The 13,194-nt window shown below is 45.2% G+C and overlaps 1 pseudogene; it reads left to right on the top strand.

Moving 5' to 3' along the window:
• Positions 1–7,371: 7,371 nt before the first annotated feature.
• Positions 7,372–13,194, top strand: part of LOC141025977 (uncharacterized) — a 384,888-nt pseudogene continuing 379,065 nt past the window's right edge.

Genomic DNA, 13,194 nt, shown 5'->3' with positions numbered 1-13,194 from the left:
GATGAAAAGGCATTGGGGAGCCATCCAAAGACGGAGAAAAGTATTATTGAAGTGATACAACCATCATACTCTCCCAATATATTTGAAGAGGTATGTTTAGCATGTAATTTACCTATTTTCAGATTTGGTCAGAACTTTCTTGTTGATGCATCTATTAGAAAAATCCTCATAAGTAATTTCGAAATACAAATGAAGAAGGGTAATTTACTTGTTAGCAATAAAATTGTTATAGAATATATCAGTCAACCAATTGTGCCACTTATAAAGACTGATAATGCCTTATTGTTGCAGCCAAAGCTTCCCCCGTTGCTGTATCTAAAGTTCATATCTATTTGGGTAGCTTTGCTTATTTCGTACTTGCCCTGTACTTGGTCTCAATTGAGACATGTATGTTCTAACTATTTTTGTTTTAGAAATTTAAAGCCAAGGTTAAATTCTGTTGAGAAAACCGATCCTAGTATAATATCTTACCCAAAGACATCGGAGATAGATTGCAAAACACAATGCATAGCCGAATGGCGTAATGCAAAATGTGAACCATTCATTTGCATAATTCCAAAGCCGTTCCCATAGCAAGATCGGCTAGAAAATAAAAGGTTTACCTTCAATTCAAGCATGTGTGATCAAATATTTGATTTGTTGCTGAAAAATAATTACATAGGAATTCTTGATCACCATGTCAAGCCATCAATTTAAGGACGAATGTATTGAAAGTTGCATGATTCGTTCAAGCATAGTTTTGAGGATTGCAATATGTTTTGTCAAATAGTTAAATCGGCCATTGATAAAGGACAATTGAAATTTGTTGAGGCACCAAGAGATGACCAGTCTATTCCGATTCCCGATGGCAGAAAGTTTTTGCATCGGCTGCTTCAAGCCGATCCATTTAAAGAGAAGGTAAAAACTGCATGTGATGGGATTAAGCTTTCAAATAAAGAAGTTGTTGAAGAGCATAATGAACATAATCTTGAGGGTCAGAATTCCATCGAAGCTACAATGGAGACGCCAAGGACTAGGGGGCAGCAAGCAAATCCAACGATCGATGAAAGCAAACAAAAGAAAACAAAGGCCGAAATAAGCGCAAGTGTAAGAGATCAAAAATCACCTTCGCTGAACTATTGGATAAATATCAAAAGAAGAGTGAAGAGAAGAATGCTTTTCCGCCCAATCATGCAAAGAAACCAAGATCACCCCCAAGGCACAAATATCAGGATCGGTATTGGCAAAGTGAGAATTTTAATGCAACATATTCATATCCTTATTTTTGGCCGCCAATGCCAATGTCGTGGATGCCTCCCTATGCTCATATAGATCCATATCCATCATGGGACAGGTATGATACAAGGGCACATTCTCCATCTTATTTTAGACCATCTCACCAATATTATGCAGCTCCAAGAAGATCAACATTTGAACAATCACATGTTAAAGACCGTTTCAATCATAAGGAATCGGTCCAGAGCTCAAGGAAGAAGAAAGAGGTGGTCAAGCAAGTTTACCGTGTTAAGAGAGATGGTCGTAACAGTGCAACTTCAGATTTGATCTCAAATGAAAAAGAGCCAATTAAAGTGTTGACATTGGCTACTAAAGTCAATGAGACAAAGTGCATAAAGCCAAAAAGGAATTGCCATTGGTCAAAACAGAATCACAGCCGAGATGCCCACTCGGCTTAACGTATTGGCAAAAGAAGGAATTAAAAAATCTTAGTGCACAAGAGCTGAGGCAGAAGAAAATGGCATGGGTTCCCAAGAGGATCATTCATAACAAAAATGATGTGCATGCTTATATCACAACAAGTACAATAAAAGTGAAGAAAGAGAAGAATGGAAGCAATAAACAATTAAGCCGAAGGTGTGCATCACAACATCAAAATCTTCGGTTAGCACATCATCCATTTTCTTCAACAATGTCATTGATGCATTTTCCATGGAATTGATCCACAGGTATGATCAGTTACTCTCCATGGACTTATTTTGATCCATGGATGCAACATAATTTTCTATATCATGACAGGGTATTACCAAATCACTATACATTTGGTTAGTTACATTATTGTTGCTAGTACAAAGGGGCCGAAATATTTTATTGCTATTTCATTTGTTTATTTTGGCTATACATACTTTGGTGGGTGAATTCTAGATGGACCTTGTGGTAATGGCCGATATTTATCTATCGCCCTAAGAATATATCTAAGAATGGCCGGTGTGGTATTCTAACATCGTCCTTAGTTTGAGTAGAGATTGAGATAAGTGCTTGCATAGAAATCTGTCAAATTGATGCCATTGAAGATATTATGCATAGACCAATTCACCAAAACTGCAAAGTGGACTTACGTTTTGATTGGGTGTGCTTTGGCTTATTAGTTTTCAGAATTTATGTAAAGCCAAATCATGGTTGATTTTATTATTGAGCATCATATTGACATCATGCATAATACTGATTTTAGCTTTATTTCTCTAGTACCATGGTGATTATATATTGATGGTTAAATTTGTAGCAATGGCCATGGTGTTGGTGTTGTTTATATATCTCCTCATGGTGCTGTTTTTGAAGCCTCATGCCGTTTGGAGTATTTTTGCACAAATAATCAGGCCGAATATGAAGCATTGTTATTCGGTTTCGAGATGGTGTTTGCCATAGGTGCTAGACATATTTAGGCTTTTGGTGATTCGTTATTAGTAGTGCGACAAATATCCAAAAGTCTTTCGATGTTTTGATGAATCACTTTTAGTTTATCTTGAGGTATGTCTAGATGTAAAATTTACCTTGGGTTGTTTTAATATTCGTCATATATCTACACATGGCAATTGGAGAGAGTTAGCACAGCAAGCATCCGGCTACCATGTTGGTCATTGTGTATTGCACATCTATCAATAGTCGATGCTTATTCTTGCCAACATAGGTAAGGCCGAATTGGAGCTCACCACCTAAGCCACTAATAAAAATTTTATGCTGGCAAAAGCAAGGATTTGAGAAAGTTCATTGTTGATTATCTGCAAGATCCTAGCAGAAGGGTGGACAATATGGTTGATGGATGGTTTTGACATGCATATCTATGGAACTTTATAGTCGGATTAATGAAGCTGAGAAAGTTTCACCCAAGTTTGCATCAAAATATTCACACAAGCAATGGCCGATATAAAATTATCGTCCTAATAATATGCAAAATGGCCGATGGAGTGTTGACATCGTGCTTAGAGATAAAGCTATGTGCAAGTTATTTTTCGGCACACAAGCTTTGCCGAAAAACAGGGGGGGCATGTGTTGACACCACATTTTGGTACGGTCAAGAACTTATTTAAGATGGCCTCAAATGGAGAAGTAATCTACATGAAAGAGTTCCGTATTATTCATATGAACATCTTTGAAGTTTGGGCCATCGCCGTCCGATTTCATCTCGAAGACCGAAACTATGCTCAAAGTACAAAGATATTATATTCAGAGTACAGTTTGGCTGATTAAGCCCCCAACACGACCTCAAATGGAAAGAGTTTCAACATGAAAGTTGTGCGTATCGTTGAAATGGTTGATTGTGATATAAAAGTCGTCCCAATCCGAGTTCGTATGCAAAAGTTAGATCCATCTGAATGCAGCCCTGTCAGGAGGCAAAAAATGGCGTGCCCCACCAGACACCCTATGAAAGTTGTTCTCCTCGTCGAAACGGTCAAGACTGCTATTGGATTCGTTTCCATCCGAGGTCGTTACCACCTCAAAAAAGACCTGCAAGGTGCAGCTAGTTTTAAACTGGACAATTTTGGAAAGTTCGGACAAAACCAATCCGAATTTGACTAGGGTTTTGGACGTGAATCTAAGGGGTGACGGCCGATTGAACAACACACAATTGATCAAATAATATACTACTTTTTATCTTTTATCTTTTCTCCTTAACCCTAGTTCTTCTTCTTCCTTGTTCTTCGTTCGTTCTTCTTGTTGTAGGGTGGTGAACCTCGAGGCCCTAGGGGCGATCAGGTCGACCTAGGGCAGCCCATAGCCGTCGCGCGTCGAGACGGGGTCCCTTCCGGGCGTGTGGGATTTCGGGTCTACAAAAGCACCCGTCGGATTGCCTGTGTACCGTGCTTCCGGCGGGTCTCCTTCGACGTGAGCTGCGGTGCATCACCCTCGGCGTTGGAGGTACACGGTGACGTGTTCGTCTATGAACACTTCTTCTGGTCCTTGAACACAAACGAAGTACGCGAAGTTGCAGCCATGGCGAACTTTTAATCTAAACAAAACCCAAAGTCTAAATGATGCCCTAAGGGCTATATATATGGAGGAAGAGGGGGGGGGGGATTTTGTGGCCCTTGGAGGAGGGATCCGAAACAAACCCTAACTCTTGTCTCCCCACACATACGGACTCTAAAAACAGTCTATACTCAAGTATTTCAAAATTACATGGGCCTGGCCCAATAATAAGGTGACGCAGCACCTAGAATAGCCTCTGGGCGAAATTTATGAAGAGGCATCTTGTATATTTCGTCCAAGGCTTGATGCACTCATTATGGTGGCTTCCAAGTCTTGAAATCATCATTTGTAACTCCGTTCTTGTTACCCTTGCGCATGCCATCATCTCCATGCTTGAACTTGCTCCAAGGTTCATCTTTCTTGTCCAAGCTAGTCCCTTCATTTGTAAGCAAAACAAATGTATCCAATTTAGGCAGCATCATATTCTAATGAACATTAGAATCATTACCAAGAAACGAAAGTACCTGGTAATTCAATTGGCGTGCATGAGCTCTAGTAATTGGTCCACTATGTATAGCAGCAGGGGCTGTGGGTGTAACAATGGTATTGATGTCCTCATCAAGAAGCTCCGAAGGCCATGGTCAAGTGGGTTCCCAGGACTACATCAAGTTCTACTTCATCAAGTACGACTACAACTCCAAGGATTCCCATCAAGTTGATGTGGATCCCAAAGAAGAAGAACTAGAGAGTTCTTGAGGGTGACTCCACCAACGTACTTCACTCATATTCATTTTGGCAAGGACAAGTGCAATCAATTCCATATCTTGCACTAGTTCATGGAGTCACAAACCCTCTTGTTGGTAAGACAAGGGACAAGGTAACCTAATGGTTTCATGGACATCATCATATGTGTGTTTCACTCTATATCTATGGATATCCTTGTATGTTCCTTGTGGGACTAACCCATGTAGGTATCGAAAGTGCAACACTCCAATGGATTGCTCCAAATGATCTATATCAACATTGAGCATCCACATCTTCAACACCTACATGAAGTCGTCATCGAAAAAACCAAAGGCTAATTCATCCCTCTTAGGGGGGACATCACATCTAGGAGGAGCTTTGCTCTAAATAATTGAGCCAAAGCAACTCTAATGATGTGAAAAAATAATGCTTTATGTAAAAGTGGTAACCCCACTTGTGCTTAAACGATGAGTATGACCTACGATCAAACGTTCTCATTTGACTCCTAAGTCAATATACTCATACATAGATGACCTAGTCATCGCCAATTGCTTGATAGATGCTAGAGTGCATGTGCATGTTTTGCCACATGTTTTATTTGCTATTTTATTGTGTGAGCATGTTGATTGCATAATTTTCTTCATTCAAGGACATCCATTTGTTGTTTTGATTGTTTGGTCTTTCTTTTTGCCAAATTGATGGACAAGAATGTCTAAGTACTCCCTCTAGCTATCTATGCCTTTTCTCGTCTCAAACTCTATTCATTCTACATCACAAAGTTTGAATAAGTCACTTTTGGACCCTCCGAGTGAGGAGCACTCGGAGCCACCGATCCATCAAGGACTTAACTTCCAAAACCTCTTAATGATTTTCGGCCAGACCGACTTATCCAATTCGGTCTCACCGAGATCAGTAAGTTGATCTTGGTTTTCATCTCGGTGCCACCGATTAGAACGATTCGGTCACACTGAGTTGCAGCAACTGCTAGCAGTTTTGCATCTCGGTGCCACCGAGACGTTCCACTCGGCGCCATCGACAGCGCATGGGTATATATACCTCGCGTACCCATACGGTTGAAATTACTTCAAACCGCACGAGCTCGCGCCCCAGCACTACCGCCCCCTTGTTCTCTGGCTCATCTTCGTCGTCACCAGTGACCCTCCGCTGCTAGTTTCCACCGCCGTTGTCGCCGTAGCAATCCACCAAGTTAGGGTACGGATTTGACCCTCTGTGCTTTCCATTGCTCTGATTCTTGCACAAAGTATGATTCCATTGTTCTTCCCACGTATGAGATCAATATATCCACCAAACAAATTCCTTAGAATAGACTTTATGCAAAAACTTAGGGTTGGGTTTCCGATGAACCCATACCGGACCGACCGATCTGAGGATTTCGGTCACACCGATTGGCCCTGGCCATTGCACAAGTACAACTCGGTCTGACCGAAGTGTACTGATTGGTGAGACCAAAATCACTTTCTCCGTGAAACACTAGCATCTTGGAGTCACTGAACTGCATTTTGGTCTAACCGAAACTGCACGTTTAGACTCTGTAAGTGCTTCGGTGTCACCGAGTTTGTCAAATCTGTAGCTCCTAAATGCTTTCTGCAAAAAACTAAAGTTAAGTTTTTGTCTCAATATTTTTTGCAAAAATAAGATGTACTTTATGATGCTCATCTACTCTATCCACACCCAACTATTCATAGGGTCAGTTCAGCTATGTCAGAGGCCAGTAACAATCAGAAAAAGTCTGAAGGGCAGCTCAATCTCAGTGAGGGCACTAGTCCCTCTGGCAGCTATGATGAGGGGAGTAAGAGCACTCCGAGCAATTTGCCTAAGGAAACTACTAGGCAAAGGAAGAAAAGGACATCTGAATCTAAGGATGAAGATTTTGTGATTGAGGAGGAAGTGACCTCCAAGAAGAAGGTACTCAAGAAAGAGTATGCTGCTGCTGCCACAAAGCCAGGCCTAACAAGGTTCCTGCAAAGGGACTCCAATGTCCAAGGCCAGAGCCTCAACTCAAGAAACCATGCAGTTTACCCTTGAGCCCAGAGAGGAAGCAGAAGCTGCTGGTGGAAAGAAGAGGAAGGAAAGGGTCAGGAAGACCATTGCCAGAGTGACTGGCAAACCATCCATGATGATGGATGAGGAAGAAGAAGAGGAGGAGGAAGATCCTGCTGCACCTCCTGCCAAGACACAGAAGCTAATGGGGGGTGCCATCAGGACTGGGGATGCTCCTTCTAAGCCCAAGTCTGCCCCCAAGCCTTCTGCTCCAGCTCAAGCCCCAAGACAACAGCTCCCAAGAGATCAACAAGGAATATATCAGCTGCAGAAAAGAACAAGGCCCCAGTGCCTGAAGTTCAAGAAGAAGAAGAGCCACTAGTGCTCAGGAAACTCAAGCCCAAGATTCCAGACCACAATGATGATCATCCTGTGGTAGAGAACATGAAGTTGAGAAAGGATACAGGTCTGAGACTTTGGAGGAAGAATGATCCTTATGCCACCAGGAGAAGGACTGATGTGGACTATCGCTTTCACACCAAAGAACAGAAGGACTTCTATGAGACTATCCTATTGGACAAGAAACCCATTGTCTGTGACATGAAGTGGGTGGACTAGAAATACATTGACTCCAATGAAGACAACTTTCCTCATGTGCATGAAAGCTTCAGGATGAATGGTGTTGACAAATTTGTTGGTCAGAAGTTGACAAAGTGGAACGATGAAATGATAATGCAATTCTACTCCACAGCCCACTTCTACCCTGATGGTAAGATAGTGTGGATGACAGAAGGAACTAGATATCAGTCAACAATCTCGGGATGGGCCAATTTCATCAATGCCCCCGACGAAGCTAAAGATGATCTTGATGTGTACAGTAAGCCTAGGAAGGATCACAACTCCATGGCTAACATGTACAAGCCAATCCCTGATGCAGCATTGGAGACACACAAGTTTGGCTCTATATATTATTTTCTTGTCGGTTTGACTACGATAAACACTATCTTGAGGCACACTTTGTTGCCCAAGTCTGGAGATCGCAGGATGATATGTGGTCACTCCATGAACATGCTACACTTGTTTGATGTTCCACATAAATTCAAGGTGATGAGTTTGATTGTAGAGACTGTGAAGAGAATAGCAGCAGACCAGAAGAGGTCTGGTGGATATGCCCCTCACATCACCTTGATCAACTCCAAGATGGGAACCGGGACATATCTACTGGACAAAGAGCATCTCCCCTGAGGCCAGACTTTGAGGACAACGAGGTTGTCTTGGATGCTTCACATCCTACTTGTGTAGATGCCTAGGAGAAGTAGAGAAAGCAATGGCTGCAAAAGCAGCAAAGGCAGCAAGTGCCCCAGATGCTTCAGTTGCAAATCTCAAGACCAAGCAAGATCAACTCAGTTATCTGCTTGAGGCCACCGTGAGAATTAAGAAGAGCTTGGCCACCTTGTCTCAAAACCAGGAGAGTCTTGAGAGGATTATTGAGACTAAGTTTCATGACCTAGATGTGAAGCTCACTGAGATTCAAACTGTTGTGGAGAAGCTTCAAGAGGATGCTGAGGATAGGGATGATAGACGAACAACAGACACATTCCAGAGAGTGCCAAGGGCACAAAGATCATCAGCTGTGCTAGTTCCCAGATACTCCAGGACTACCACTTCAGCACCTGCAGCCACTGCCACAGTTGTACATCCAGTGTCAACTCCTCCAGCTCCACAGACTTCTTAAGAGGCATTTGTAGATGCCCTCCTCTCCATGCCATCTACACACATCGGAGCAACAAGCCAGAAGACCCCTTCAGGAACTCCCGGAGATCCTGGCTAGTGTCGTATAGATCTATACGTTTTCAATCTTTTTGGTAACTCGTTGGCAAAGGGGAGAAAGTGTATAGATCATAGGCTGAGAGAGCGAGTGCCTCTTGCTTTTTGTTGGTTTCTTTTGCTACTCTTGCTACTTTGGTCATTTGGTTGTTTGATTCCTATGCTACAATTTTAGCTATGCTCGTGAGATACTTATGTGATCATGTGTTTGATCATATTACGCTTAATGTGTGCTTGCATACTTATATCCATGAATATTTGTGTATGATCAATCACTTGTATCTTTGGTGATGAGTGCATGTTATTTAACTCTTATCATTATGAGCGCTCCACCAAGATGTATGTGACATGGAAGAGTGACCTATGATCCTAATTGATTGTGCATTTGCATTCAAAAGCAAGTTTTAAATAATGCACAAATTTAGGGGGAGCTCTTGCTTATCACATACTTCTCAAAGCGACAATATATTTCATTCATTTTATCTTTTGTCGAAGCTTTGATCTATATGTTGTCATCAATTACCAAAAAGGGGGAGATTGAAAGTGCAACTAATCCTCGGGTGGTTTTGGTAATTCATAACAACATATAGATCATTGAACTAATATCCATTCAAGTTACATATTTTAGAAAGTTCAATGAATGGCATGGCATGGACTAGAGATGTGGAGCCCTCAAAATACTAAGGAAACATATTGGCAAAATCTCAAGACTCTTCATTTCTATTTTAGTGATCCAAGATCACATTGAGTCCATAGGAAAGCCAACATTATTAAAAGGGGATGAGGTGTTGCTTAATGGTCTACTTGCTCAAAGAGCTTAGTGATGTCCAAGATCACATTGAGTCCATAGGAAAGCCAACATTATTAAAGCCCTCAACCACTTTCTCATTTCTAAATATGTCCAAAACTCAAAGTCAAACTCGGCCCCACCGAACTGTTCTATCCGGCGCCACCGAGTTCATTTGACCTAGCCACTGCCAGAAACCCTAACACCTCGGTCACACCGATATGGATCTTGGTCTCACCGAGATGGCCTTGCAAACTCTCTTTTGCTTGTTGCAATTATTTTGGTCTCACCGAAATGTGCAATCAGTCCCACCGAGTTTGCTTGAACAACTCTCTGTTTGCTCTTTGCTGAAATCGGTCTCACCGAGTTCAAGCAATCGGCTTCACTGAGATGAGGTTTTGCCCTAGCCCTAGCACATCGGTCCCACCGAGTTGTTCTAGTCGATACCACTGGGATTACTAACGTTCTCATTTTGAAATGAATCGGTCACATCGAGTTTTCTATTCGGTCTGACCGAGTTGGGTCAAATGTGTGTAACGGTTGGATTTTGTGTGGAGGCTATGTATACCCCTCCACCCCGTTCTACATATGTGAGAGAGACATCAGAACGTGCCTACACTTCCGGCCTACATTTTCTGAGAGAGACGCACCTACTCATGTGTTGAGATCAATATATTCCAATCCAACCACAAGAATCTTGATTTCTATCCTTCCCAAGTTGCTTTCCACTCAAAATATCTTTCCACCATATCCAAATATGTGTGAGAGAGTTGAGTGTTGGGGAGACTATCATTTGAAGCACAAGAGCAAGCAGTTCATCATCAACACAACATCTATTACCTTTTGGAGAGTGGTGTCTCCTAGATTGGTTAGGTGTCGATTGGGAGCCTCTTACAAGATTGTGGAGTTGAACCAAGAAGTTTGTAAGGGCAAGGAGATCGCCTACTTCATGAAGATCTACCCGAGTGAGGCAAGTACTTCATGGCCGATGGCAATGGTGGGATAGACAAGGTTGCTTCTTCATGGACCCTTCGTGGGTGGAGCCCTCCGTGGACTCACGCAACCATTACCCATCATGGGTTGATGTCGGATTTCTGGAGGAACTGGTCCTGAAAGGATGATTATCTGAAAGATGCAGGAATGCGTTGGTGATCTCAGTATGAGGGAGGAGAGGGCGACTCCGGAGGCGACCGGAGTGGCGACCGCGGGGCGGCCACCCCCATCCCCTGGGGTATGACAGCGGGTCGGAGGCCGGTCCTGGGCTCTGGCCGACTCCGATGAAGACAATGCCGACGGTGACAGGGATGCGTCGGCGGCCTCCCCGCCGTCGCCGACGTCATCGGATCTCATCTGCGAATTTTTTAACTCCGGCTATGATGAAGACGAAGTGGCCACCACGGTCGACAAGATATTGCCTCCCGACGATCTGGCTAGGGTTGGACTTCACGAGGGAGAGAAGAAGGAGATGGTCCGTCGTGTAGTTCATCGGAGGACGGCGGCAACGGCGATCAGGCCATGGAAGGGCCCCCTACCTAAGGTAAGTAATCCGAACCTAACGCTCTTCGATTTGATTAGTCCGAAGACATGGATTACGGTTAAGAAAAGGAAGAATGTGCGTCGGAAAGCGGCCGGACCGGCGCCAGCGGTGGCCGCGGCGGTCACGCCGACGATCCCGGGGATCGGGATCAGGGCGGCTCAGGAGGCGCGTTTGAAATCCATCTTGGGCCGTGATGGGCCGGTTCTGAAAATTTCTTTGCCGCAAGCTGCTGGGTCGGAGAAAGCTGGGTATGAGGCCCTGGCTATTCCGGTACCCACAGATATCGCGTGCACCGACACATGCAGCGTTTTGGTCGATCGATCTACGTGTGCTTCATTGTCGCTTGCTAGGGTTCGTCTGCGCGGGAGGCCGGGGTTTCGTTCCTACGGTTCTGGACGTGCGAAACGAATACCGCCCCTCCTTGTGATGGCTGGCCGCGGGGCGGGGGGGGGGGGGGGCACCAGGGAAGAAACCTCCTCCGGCCGTGACCGCTGTTGGCCGTAGCGGGGTTGCGCCGCCACCGACTGCTTCTGGGCATGGCGCCGCGGCTCCTCCGTTGGTCGCCGGGGCGGCGCAGGCCAACGCTGAGGTACCCCGGCACTCGGCCGACGGTGCCGGTTGTGGGTCAGGGCAGACCACCTCTTTGTCCCCAGACGACGACGACTAGGCCGCCGGTGCCAGCAGCGGGTCGGGGCGGGCCTCCTCTTGGACCCCGGCCGACGGCACCGAGCCCGGCAGGGATTGCTTCTGCGGGGCGGGGCGGAGCGCAAGGTCCAAGGCCGGCTATGCCCGCCAACCAAGTCGACACGACCGGTAATTATCCTCGGGATGCGCCGCCGCCTCATTACATTGCGAGGCCGGTGCAAAAACGGCCTGGCCCGACGCATTCGCATGCATCGCCGCATCAGAACGCGGCTGTTGGAGGGACTAATGAACCGCCCCGGGAATAGTGGGGGGGGGGCGATGGTCACAATGCATATGGGGAAGGCCAACACCGTGGTTCGTCGTCGACGGGAGGTAGCCGCGGATATGCTTGGCAGAGTGATGGTTCTGATGAGAGACCTTTTCTCGGCCCTCAAGGTGGTTTTGTTGAGGGGGCATCTGGCCCTGACTACCGGCAGCGAGGTGGATACCGGGGTCCTCGTGGTGGTCGAGGTCGGTACCATAACCGGCAGCCCCCTCCACCTGTTGTTGCCGAGCAGTCGACCTCTGTTGTGGCAGCCAATCCTGGTCAGACGTTGGATTTGTCTAGCCAGGCTATGGACGTCGTGACGACGCTGGCCAACGCTGAGGTACCTGGGACTGTTGTCGGTGTCAAAACTGGCGGATCTCGGGTAGGGGGTCCTGAACTATGCGTCTAAGGTCAATGGTAACAGGAGACAGGGGACACGATGTTTACCCAGGTTCGGGCCCTCTCTATGGAGGTAATACCCTACTTCCTGCTTGATTGATCTTGATGAATATGAGAATTACAAGAGTTGATCTACCACAAGATCGTAATGGCTAAAACCCTAGAGGCCTAGCCCGTATGACTATGGTAATGTATATATCCCCCCCCTCCGAACTAAGTCCTCAGGTCTATATAGACACTGGCAGGATCTAGGGTTACACAAGGTTGGTTACAAAGAAAGGAATCAACATATTTGGTCGCCAAGCTTGCCTTCCACGGCAAGGAGAGTCCCATCCGGACACAGGTGCAGTCTTCGGTCTTCGTATCTTCACAGCCCATCAGTCCAGCCCATGGCTAACAGGCCAGACGCCCGAGGACCCCTTAGTCCAGGACTCCCTCAGTAGCCCCTGAACCTGGCTTCAATGACAAGGTATCCGGCGCATAGATCTGTCTTCGGCATTGCAAGGCGGGTTCTTCCTTCCGAATTCCAAGATAGTCTTCGGACATATTGATCATGTCCGGACCTGTAACATAAGTTTTGTATACTTCCACAGTGGGCATAATAATTTATAAATCCAATCCACTAACAACTATCTAGCACGAGGTTACGTCACCGTCGGGACATTATTTTAAACTTTTTGTTAGCCCCGGGTTTCGAGGCGTGGCTTTATTGGCACGTCTTATCCAAGCTGAGATCATGTCCCCCTTATTAAGGGATTCTTATGA

Source organism: Aegilops tauschii, chromosome 6 (genome assembly GCF_002575655.3).
Source record: "Aegilops tauschii subsp. strangulata cultivar AL8/78 chromosome 6, Aet v6.0, whole genome shotgun sequence".
NCBI lineage: Eukaryota > Viridiplantae > Streptophyta > Magnoliopsida > Poales > Poaceae > Aegilops > Aegilops tauschii.
Note: the sequence above shows the minus strand (reverse complement) of the source record. Positions and strands in the feature narration are given on the sequence as shown.